Source organism: Hordeum vulgare, chromosome 6H, assembly GCF_904849725.1.
Source record: "Hordeum vulgare subsp. vulgare chromosome 6H, MorexV3_pseudomolecules_assembly, whole genome shotgun sequence".
NCBI classification, from domain to species: domain Eukaryota; kingdom Viridiplantae; phylum Streptophyta; class Magnoliopsida; order Poales; family Poaceae; genus Hordeum; species Hordeum vulgare.
In genome coordinates this window covers 135,398,797-135,410,967 of record NC_058523.1, presented here as the reverse complement: position 1 = coordinate 135,410,967, position 12,171 = coordinate 135,398,797, and positions in this window count along the sequence as shown.

Genomic DNA, 12,171 nt, shown 5'->3' with positions numbered 1-12,171 from the left:
CCTTGCTGGTGATTTCCATGGCCTTTTCACCAGAGAACCACCAGCGATAGAGCCGCTGCACTCTATTCCGTGTGTATATTCATTCAATCCTAACAGTGGGACCCCACTATCAGTCCATCTCCCTCTTGGAGTGAAGTGTAATAAGTTGAAGCGCCTGGTGAAAATACGTCTTCGACGTGGCCTTCCCTTGGAATTTTTGATTTACCATATAATTCAAATATTTTGACTCAACTTTGACCAACTCTAACTTGTAAATCATAAGTCCAATTGAGTTGATTCTTTTTGCATTAGTTTTGTGTTGAGCTCACCTTTTTGCCTATAAAATTTGAGATTTTTTCCTCAGGTGTAGAATTTCTGGTGTAATAAAATGCTTTTTGTGAAAAAAAAATTTGCTGTTACATTATGTTTCAGAAGAGAATATTTTCCTGGAAGAGGACCAGGTGTATTGTCACAGTCCTGTGAACTAAGGCAAGCCACAACATTCATTTGCAAGGATAGCATTGCAATGGCAATGGTTTATTTGAATTAAAGATCATTTCCTTACTAAATATCTCATTTATTATACTAGCTATGTTTCATTCATTTCATGCCACCTTTGTAACGCCCAAGATGTGATCCTATCCTCAATTTGGCACGAGGGCCTCATCAGGGATAGAAGCGCATCTCGTCGTTTCGCAAGAATGGATATCGTTACAAGTACATGTACTAAAAACATGAGATATATAGAATTGGCTTACACTCGCCACAAGCTACATCAGAGTCACATCAGTACAATACATAAATAACACGAAGAAGAGCAGGGTCCGACTACGGACGAAAACAAATGGGAAAAGAAGAACGACGTCCATCCTTGCTATCCCAGGTTGCCGGCCTAGAACCCATCCTAGATCGATGAAGAAGAAGAAGAAGCAAGTCCAAATGAACAATCAACGCGCTCGCGTCAAGTAACCTTTATATGTACCTGCAACTGGTGTTGTAGTAATCTGTGAGCCACAGGGGACTCAGCAATCTCATTTCCAAAGGTATCAAGACTAGCAAAGCTTAATAGGTGAGGTAAGGTTAAGTGGTGAGGCTGCAGCAAGCGAGTAAGCATTATATTTGGTGGCTAACTTACGAGTACCAGAATAAAGAGGGAGATGATCTATGCATAGCGAATGTGAACTACTGATGATGAAATGAATGATCCTGAACACCTACTTACGTCAAACATAACCCCACCATGTCCTCGATCGGAGAAGGAACTCATGAAAGAGATAGTCACGGTTACGCACACAGTTGGCAAGTTTTAATTAAGTTAACTTCAAGTTATCTAGAACCAGTGTTAAACAAAGTTTCCACGTTGCCACATAACTGCGGACACGGCTTTCCAAAAGATTTAACCCTGCAGGGGTGCTCCAACTAGTCCATCACAAATTACCACAAGCCGCATAGAAATCCTCGATCACAAAGCTCGTGATCTCGTCGAACTCCTTAGTGGAAAACCTCAACTCTGAGATTACCCAAAGCATCACCGGAATCCCAATGCACAAGATATTTCGTCAAAGGTAAAACAAATCCAGCAAGGCCGCCCGACGTGTCGACAATCCCGATAGGAGTCGTGTATCTCGTACTTAGGACACGAAAGATGAGCTAGACGCCGGGATCGCTAAACCCTGGGTGAACAGGGGGCGCCGGACATCGCTCAGGTGGGACCAACACTCATGCGGAGCACTGGCCCGGGGGGTTGATTAATTATCCTCGGGGTCCGGAAAGTCCCTATGCAATTTTATTAGGTATTAGGCAAATGTAGTACCAAAGTTGGGCCTTGCCAGACCAGCTTTAATCTAAAACAAAGTATCAAGGGGGTCCCCATAACAACCCCAACCATGTTAGGAGCGCTCAATTGTGGAACATAACACTAGTAGCCGAAACTAAGGGGCAAAGGTGGAACAAAACACCAGGCTAGAAAGGCCGAGCCTTCCACCTTTTACCAAGTATATATAGGTCATTAATTTAAATAGCATTTAATATGGTGATATAACAAAGAACCCATGTTGTCACATGGAAGCAACTGCACCTGCAACTAGCAACGCTAACACATGGTAAAGCAAGCGGTAACATAGCCAAACAGTGGTTTGCTAGGTTGTGAACAGGTTGAAGGTTTTCATGGCAATGTTGAGAGGCTAATATTTAACAGGTGGTAGGCAACGAGACATAGCGACAGGAACGATAATACTATCATGGCAATGATAGTAATGGTATCTGGGGAAATGGTCATCTTGCCTGAGACCCCACTTGGAACAAGAACGACTCCATGAAGTAGACGAACCGATGTAGTCGAACGGGTCCTCACATTCCGACACGCTTGCGGAACTCTATCGAGACGAAGCAAACCGGAAACAAGCATCAACACAAATATTCACCACGGCATATGCACGACAATATGCAATCCAAATATGATGCATGACCAGTTTAATTATGCAAAGCACGGCAAGGCAATTCACAACAATCAAACACTACCCATTAAGTGAACCTCAATATGCAACGAGTTGCATAGTGATGAAACTCCACATTTGATTTATGTAGTTCACTTCCATTTAGGTACAAGACAATATTAAAATGTTGTTAACATGACAAGGGGTGAAGCACAAATTAATCTACCTATCGAGGCATTTTAAATGAGGCCGGAAACAACTTATAGCATCTCCGAGATGACCCCATGCGTTAAATTCTAATTCTGCCCAGATTTGTCCTCATCACATTTTATGTTTGTTAAACAGAAAAAAAAAGTGGTTCAAGTGATTCTACTCGTCGTTTTAGTCCATTTACATATATGGCACATGTCCAACAGAGCTACGGTTAAATAACTACGGGCTAAACCGGTTTTTTAACACATCGACACGCAAAACGAGGTAAACATCAAGGTTAACTGTTTTAATCATGCATGGGAGTTGGTTTTTGTGAAACTACAGAAAATTTTAAGCAACTTACATGTTGAAATCATTTTAATCCGGTGCACGGTTAAATTTATATGAATTTTACAAAAAAGGCATTTGAATCTGCCCGAAATAAAACAAAATGGTTTTGCAAGGATTTGAACCCTAGAAACTCCACATTTGATTTACTTAGTTCACTTCGTTTTAGGTACAAGACAATGTTAAAATGTTGTTAACATGACAAGGGGTGAAGCACAAATTAATCTACCTATCTAGGCATTTTAAATGAGGCCGGAAACAACTTATAGCATCTCCGAGATGACCCCATGCGTTAAATTCTAATTCTGCCCAGATTTGTCCTCATCACATTTTATGTTTGTTAAACAGCAAAACAAAGTGGTTCACGTGATTGTACTCATCGTTTTAGTCCATTTACATATATGGCACATGTCCAACGGAGCTACGGTTAAATAACTACGGGCTAAACCGTTTTTTTAACACGTTGACACGCAAAACAAGGTAAACATCAAGGTTAACAGTTTTAATCATGCATGGGAGTTTGTTTTTGTGAAACTACAGAAAATTTTAAGCAACTTACATGTTGAAATCATTTTAATCCAGTGCACGGTTAAATTTATATGAATTTTACAAAAAAAGGCATTTGAATCTGCCCAAAATAAAACAAAATGGTGGGACTAGGTAAAAAAACACAGTGCTAGGATTTGAACCCTAGATCTCTGGGACTAAACGGAGCTAGGATTTGAACCCTAGATCTCTGGGATGAAACCTGCTGGTGCTAGCCAGTGGGCTACAGCTGTGTTATTTACAATATATAGCGTTCATTCAGAAGAACTAGGTAAAAAACACAGTGCATATGTGACGCTAAAGAAAAGTAACCGGTGCCATAAAAATGTGTTGCCCATGGGACTCGAACCAGAGACCTCCAGCAAGGTAGTTGGCTGCACTAGCCAACTCAGCTAGCAACTTGCTTGTTGACAGAGATGGAGCCCACTCCAAACAACATATGCTTACGAGAAGGGAGCTAAGAAAACACAACATAGTTTCAAATACGGGGATTGCTCACATTCGGGTTCAGAGACCAGCGGCCATGGAAAAAGATGCAGAGGAAGGCAAAGATGAACTCGAGAAGGCATGGATCTAGGCTTGGGGACTCGGTCCCGACCCATTCCCGTCAAGAGACGAGGCCCCGGACTGTGGAGCTCCTTGCTCCTGCGGGTCTTCACCGGCGAGCTCCGGTTCCTGTTCGCCTCCAAGTCGTCTGTTCCTGTCAGCGAGAAACAGAGAGAGGAAGAGATGAGAGAAAGACATAGGGAGGAGGAGAGAACGGGAGGAGCAGGGGAAGAAGGAAGCAGGGCGTGATGGATCCGGACGAGGGGTCCCATTCCCGCCAACAAGGTGGCTCACACAACGCTGCAGCTTCAGCTGTGGAGAAGCTCCATGGGGCGGGGCGGCTCGGCTGCTCCTGCAGGAGCTGCTGCTGCAAGACAGAGAGAGATGAGAAGAGGGAGACTGGGAGGAGAAGAAAAGAAGGGAAGGAAGGAATGAGGAACAGGAGAGGGCAGCGACATGACCTGGGTGGTCATCGGAGGTGCTCGGTCGGGGACGAGGTTCGAGAAGAAGAAGATGGCGATGTAGTGGAGGCGACCTAGGGCAGGGAAGACGTATGAACGAACATAGTCGATGTCGAGGAAGAAGATGGGGATGCCGGATTCGACCAAGGTGGCCTTCGACCACGCAATCAACTAAGAAGCTCTCGGCCATGGTGCTCTAGTTCTCTGTTTCTTGAGGAAGAAGGGAAAAACAGAGGGAAAGATGAGAGGTGGGAAAAGGACGAGCTAGGGTAGGACACAGACCTCGAGGGCAACTAATAGGGGCTAGGGAGCTGTACGGCAGCAATCAGAACGGCGCAGGAGGATCAGACGGTCATCCACTCGTTGGAACGGGAGGAAGGAGAAGGTGGAGGTGGGCTAACTGGGCTGCATCAACAGGTAAGATAGGTGGCGTTCAGGTGGGGTGGGCCTCTCTCTCTCCACTGATTTAAGCAAAAAAACAAAAAAGAATGTTGAATGAAGAGAAGAAATAGAGGGTTAGGAAAGAATTTAGACAAGGGGATTATTTTCTTGGACTCACAAAATGAGCTTGACCCAAGAAATATAGAAATGAGCATGAATGAAATTTTAATTCGAACTTATTTGAATTAAATCCAAATGAGTTTGAATAAGAAGTGGGCATTGGAAGGTCCAAAAATGTTGTTAATCTAGGAGGAGCTTGGGAAAAAGATGATTGAATGACCGCAAGGTTCGGAGACCAAACTAGGAGTAGAAAAGCATGGGATTTAAAATGTAAGTCTATCGTGGGTGATTCCAAAATAATGGAATATTTTAAAGTAGCTCCCTAAAATATTAGGAGCATATGTTATAAAGAGAATCATCATGTGAATCCCTCAATTTAAATAGATCCAGGATCCATGCAATTTATTTATTTGGGTGCAGAAACAAATTAATGACAAGATGGCATGATGACATGATGAATGTGACAAACAAATAATTACTGGGCGACAATGGAACAAAAGGGAAATCTTCTGGAGCATCGGTCTCGGGCTGTCACAACTCTCCCACACTAACAAGAGATCTCGCCCCGAGATCTAAGAATGAAAGGGGAAGAGGATGAGAAAAGGAAGAGGTAAAACTTAGTCACTCCTTTGAGAAACGAGTGAAACCAACAATCCTTGAAGGTTGCCAAGAGATGAGGAATGATATGAGAAACAAGCAAGAATTGACGGAAAATTTTGGCAGCACTTCGGTAGGAAAAGGGAACAAAAATTCGGTAAGATGGACAGATCTTGAGACAATTCACAACAAACTAACTAAATTGAACAAGGGAACACTATGATCTTGATAGAACAACATGATTGACCCAAAAGAGCAACATCACAATGCCTCCGAAACAAGGGAATAAAACTAGATCATTGGGGCCAAAGAATGAATAAGAGAATGACAACTACTATCACAATAGAATTGAAGAGCCTCCGAACAATAAGAATTGACGTAGTTGTTGGAAAAACAACAACGAAAAGAACAAGATTGTAGTGGACTTGTGAAAATCATCTCAACATTGATGAGATGACAACCAACCACTAAAAGAAACAAGGATGGTTTGAGAGCAAAGATATCAAAACTTCTTACACCAAGAGGAAACATTGATAACTTGGAGCAATGAAAATCACCATAATAGCAACAATCCATAGGAAAAGCTTTGGGTGAAAACTAAACCAAGATAGCATCAATGTAGAAATCACGAGTTGAAAACCTCCCGTGATTATAGAGTTGGTGGGTTTAATTATCTCATTATTGAAACAAATTTTACTTCGAGACTCCTCCATTAACAAGAATGCTATAACACCACCTCAAAAGATAAAAGAGGAAAAATTGCACTGGAAAAGCAAGAGAAAGAATATTTGAGGTTCTCCAACAAGAATCTTGAAGAACAGCTTGAGAAGAATTGAAACCTTGATGCACCACCATGACGAACCTCTTGGGGAACACCAGAATGAAATGATGAAAGAATAACATTAAAGGACTTGCAATGATTTAGATGAAGCTTCTCAAAGAGATACTTGATAGAACTTGGAACTTCGGAATATAAAGATAAGCACTTGAGAAAATAATTGATATCATGAGCCACTCCGGAAGAAGAATTCAGATTACTATGAACAAGAGTAAGAATTATGTTATGCTTATCCTTCATCAAGTTTAATTGATGACAAGCAACGGATTTAGCGTACCACTTATTCTTCTATAAATGATTGAGGAGAGACATGAGCACAAACTTAAAGAAGTCTTGAAGGAGACACCGATAAGAATTGGATTGAATGGGGCAACCATGAATGAATGGAGATACATGAAAATGAAGAGATCATGAGCCACCTGAGAGAAAAACTTAAACAAGACACGGGAATAAATGAGAGATGAACGAAGAGACAACAATTGAGAAGAATTTGAGGATGAAAGCTGAAAGCTGAGAATGAAGAATCTTCTGAAATGATGGCCTTTGGAGGATCGAGAATGAAAACAATTCCGAAATGCACCGGATAGCAAGAAAGGGATTACTCAAGATTGGGAACAATTCAAGATGATGCCAGAAGGCTGAAATGATGAATCTCCAAGAGAATGAACCAAGATTTGACAGAAACACTCCTGCGGTCTTCCAAGTTGAAAATGATGAGGAGAACACCACCAGGAATAACTGAGACACTCCGGAATAAAGAAGAATGAAAGGTTGAGCAAATATGAGAATTAATTCAAATTGATCTTGAAGAAGGAATATGACTGATGAAATTCATACTTACGTCATAGTTGAAAAGAATTAGAGAGCACCGAAAAGATTACAAGAGCCAGATAGGATCCTGGGAAAGAACCTGTGGGTTATGGGCCCACTCAAAGAAATCACCGTTGAAAAGATTGCTTAGAAAAGCGATATTGCACCGGTACGAATGAAAACTAGATGAGGCTGAGCACCTTGAAATAACTAAAGGATTGAAAACCAGAACTTCTGAAATATCTTCAACACGCCGGATAGAAAAGAGAGGAAAGAAAACAAGAAAGAGGCTTAAACAAGAATTTCCAACATGGGAAAGAATTACAAACATGAAAAGGATATGATGACACGGATAACTGAATTGAATTCCCCGGAAAAGATAACAAGATTTAATAAATATGAACACGAAGTTCCTAAGAATCTTCTCAATGAATCACCGGATACAAATGGAAGAAGATAGCGGAAGCATCACTGAAGAGAAAGACACTTGGAAGATAAACTAATCACTGAAGAAAAGGGTGGGAGGGCAGGAAAAACAAATACAACTTGGGACAGATGAGACAACTCCGAAAAGAAAAGAGAGATTGATCTTGCAATATTGGATAGGATAGAATTCACTTGAAGAGAAGCACACCGGTTGAAAAGAATTGACACAACAACTCTGGTTGACAAGAATTGATAAGACAATTTGATTGAGCAAAAGAATTTGCATTCTCATAAGAATATGAGAACACCTCTTGGAAGGATACGAATTCACCACTTGACGTCGAAGCAACTTGAATTACCATACTCCAACAAAAACAAAGGATGCGGCTTATGAAACAAGCCAGAACAAATTCATGAGAGAGATTTCGTCCGATATTTTTGTGGACAGGATCGCACGGGCTCGATCCTTACAGTACCCATCATGTGCAAGGCAGTCCACACGACATACGAAGCATCCCCGAGTCGTAGAAAGCTACAAGGACTCTTTAAGACACAACGAGAACCGCTGTAAGTCGACCGTGAACAAACGCATCCACTAGATGTCGAACCCCAACCTAACATCATGCATTTGTTGGAAGATTGTCCTATAAGTAACTACTTGAATTCCCACCTAAGAACTCACGAAATTTCTGGTGATGCAATCTGGTCCACGGATACAAGGAGTAATATATCACACAACTCCTATACTAACTCGTCTAGTGTATCACATCTGTCAACACATAACCAGAATCTCGGAACTTCATCTATTTCAGACACTCGTAATCACAACGATACAAAGTATGGCGATACATCTGGAACTCTCTGCACCAGTACTGGGGAAGCCGGACTCCTCTCGCCACTACTAGTATTGAAGCAATTTCGAACATCCTTCGTCCTGAGATACTAAGAAATCTGAATGATAACGATGTGCTCAAGAATCCCGTGGAGCTCAACTCCCCGGAAGAAATCAAGTCAGACAGGAGGCACCAAGACAGAACTCCGTCACATCGACATCATATAGATTCCAAAAATATCCGCGTGATCCTAAAAAAAATTGAGTGAGAAGAGGAGTGATGACCCACAAGTATAGGGCATCAATCGTAGTCCTTTCGATAAGTAAGAGTGTCGAACCCAACGAGGAGCAGAAGGATCTGAAAAGTGGTTTTCAGCAAGGAAAAATCAGCAAGCACTGAAATTGTTTGTAACAAGTGATTGTGTGGTGAGATGATTCGTAGAAAGCAACAAGTAACAAAAGTAGCAACGGTGCAGCAAAGTGGCCCAATCCCTTTTGTAGCCAGGGACAAGCCTGGACAAAGTCTTATAGGAGGAAAAACGCTCCGGAGGACACACGGGAATTTCTGTCATGCTAGTTTCATCATGTTCATATGATTCGCGTTCGTTACTTTGATAGTTTGATATGTGGGTGGACTGGCGCTTGGGTACTGCCCTTGGACAAGGATCCCACTTATGATTAACCCCTCTCGCAAGTATCCGCAACTACGAAAGAAGAATTAAGACAAAGTCTAACCATAACATTAAACTAGTGGATCCAAATCAGCCCCTTACAAAGCAACACATAAACTAGGGTTTAAGCTTCTGTCACTCTAGCAACCCATCATCTACTTACTACTTCACAATGCCTTCCTCTAGGCCCAAATAATGGTGAAGTGTTATGTAGTCGACGTTCACATAACACCACTAGAGGAAAAACAACATACAACATATCAAAATACCGAACGAATACCAAATTCACATGACTATTATTAGCATGACTTATCCCATGTCCTTAGGAACAAAAGTAACTACTCACAAAGCATAATCATAATCATGATCAGAGGTGTAATGAGTAGCATCAAGGATATGAACATGAACTCTTCCACCAAATAATACAACTAGCATCAACTACAAAGAGTAATCAACACTACTAGCAACCTTACAAGTACCAATCGGAGTCGTGAGACGGAGATTGGTTACAAGAGATGAACTAGGGTTTGGAGATGAGATGGTGCTGATGAAGATGTTGATGGTGACGAGTCCCCTCTGATGAGAGGAGTGTTGGTGATGACGATGGCGACGATTTCCCCCTCTGGGAGGGAAGTTTCCCCGGCAGGATCGTCCTCCCGGAGCTCTAGATTGGTTCTGCTCAAGTTCCGCCTCGTGGCGGTGGCGAAACCACGAAAAAGCTCCTTTCTGATTTTTTTTACCTGGACGAAACCCTCCATATAGCAAAAGAGGGGGCCAGTGGGCCAGTGGGCTGCCCACAAGCCCCCATGGCGCGGCCTGGGGGGTGGCCAAGCCGTGCAGGCTTGTGGACACCCCCTGGTGCCCCTCCGGTACTTCTTCGGTCCAGTATTTTTTTATAAATTGGGAAAAAATCTCCGTTGATTTTCACGGTGTTTGGAGTTGCGCAGAATAGGTATCTCAACTTTGCTCCACTTTCAGGCCAGAATTCCAGTTGCCGGTATTCTCCCTCTTCATGTAAACCTTGCAAAATAAGAGAGAAAAGGCATAAGAATAGTATCGTGAAGTGAAATAACAGCCAAAGAAGCGATAAATATCAACATGAAAACATGATGCAAAATGGACGTATCAGGGCTCTCCAGGGAGAAGAGTGCCCAGAACCCAGCAAAGGAGAAGTTATGGTGTTCATAGATCATCTTCTTTGGGGGTTTTCTCCATCTGGGTCAAAATTCTTCCAGGATGTTCTTAACGTTTTCCACCTTCATCCAGAAGGTGTGGCCCCCAATTCCATATCCAACCTTTGCCAGTTTCAAGTGCTCTGTGAACTGTATCTGCAAATGGATCCCACCGACACACTTTTCATGTAGTTTTTGTATCTGAACTGCGACACTAAATGTGCGGATGGCCTCATTCTAGAATTAGGCGGGGTCCCTATTCAAAGGAACGGAGATGGTGCCTTCTCTGCTGTTGTTCTACCAAGCTACCACAAAGGATGGGTTAAAACTTGGTTCTACTGCCGGAATACGGCTCCTGAGAATGAAAACCCCTTGCCGGGTTACAGACCGGATCATCTTCCTATGAATTTTGAGCTTCCTGGCTGGGCGTCTCAAAAAGAACGTGATCAACTCACCTCCGTATATCCAAAACTCGCGGCCTTGCGCGCTCATGGTTTGACTGGGGTTGACCTAACCCGGTATTGGGTATCTTGGAAAATCCTGCCATTGAGTCAGTGAAGTAGTTTAATGTGCAATTACTCTGGCCGCTTGGAATATGCACAAAGATATAACAACATAGAGTTAATAGAGGATGATATAAACCGGATTGTGAAGAAACCACTAGGAGAGACTCAAGCAGATTGCAATAAAATTGGCCTAAATCCCTTCCATGCCCTCAACCCGGCTCCTCCAGTAAGAATCCTCAATACCCTTTTACCTGTATTTGTAGAACTTTAAATTTTAAAGTTTACTTTGTCACTTACATATCAATAAACTTGCAGGTGACTTCTTCACTTTGGAAGAAGAAGAGGAAGATTCTGGCTAGCAAGCCTAGAGTTGCCCCCAACAAGAAGAAAAGTAAGCCATTGTATAAGAGGCGTCACTTAGGGGCGAGTCTTCGTCCGCTAATGCATCTATGGAGGTAGAACTTGATTCCCTTGGCCGTCTTTTTATTTAACTTGCTGATGCCTCTTACTACCAGGGGATCTTGCCACAAGCCGGGCCGACAATGTTGACATAATTTCCATCTCCTCCCTCTCAGAATCCTTGTCTCCAAGGAAAACAAGGCGGGTCATTTGGAAAGTATGTTTTTTCTCACCCGGATGCTTATTTGGACCCCAATTTTATTATCAAGAGGACCCATCATGAATCAAGACGCCAGACTCGAAGCAGCTCCGACAACATTATGACCGGCTTACCCGACAAGCCAGCCACCCGCCAGCAACAGAATAAGGTGCCTCATAGTACAACTCCATCTCATCCTGGAGCTGGTATTTTGAAACAACCTCTCAGTCCTTCTAATTCAAATTACCAGGAGTCACCACCTTCTTCTAGCGACTCAAGTACCTCAAAACTGCCACCCCTTGTTATCAATCATGGGTAAGCTTTCTCTTCCTTGTCTCATATACTTTTTTATTAAACTCTAACCTTGCATGTGTTTTATTCCGACGTTTTTTGTTTTGCAGGGCCAGGGCCAAGAAGGGGAACATTGGTGAGTCATCTACTAATCTTGAAGCTTCTCACCTTGCAAATCCAGATATGGTGGCTCTTGAAACTCATACTAAGCATATTGAAAAGCATCAAGCCGCCCAAGATATTTTTCCGCCACATCCTAAGCCGGGAAATATTGAAGCTACGAATATGGAAGATGCCCCAGCGGCAGTCATTAACCAGCCGAGTCATGAGAAAGCCACTAAAGATGCTACGTGTGACAAAAACGTAGAGATCACCATTACGCAGTCGGGTTATATCACTCATGATCCCTCCAAGGTGCTAGC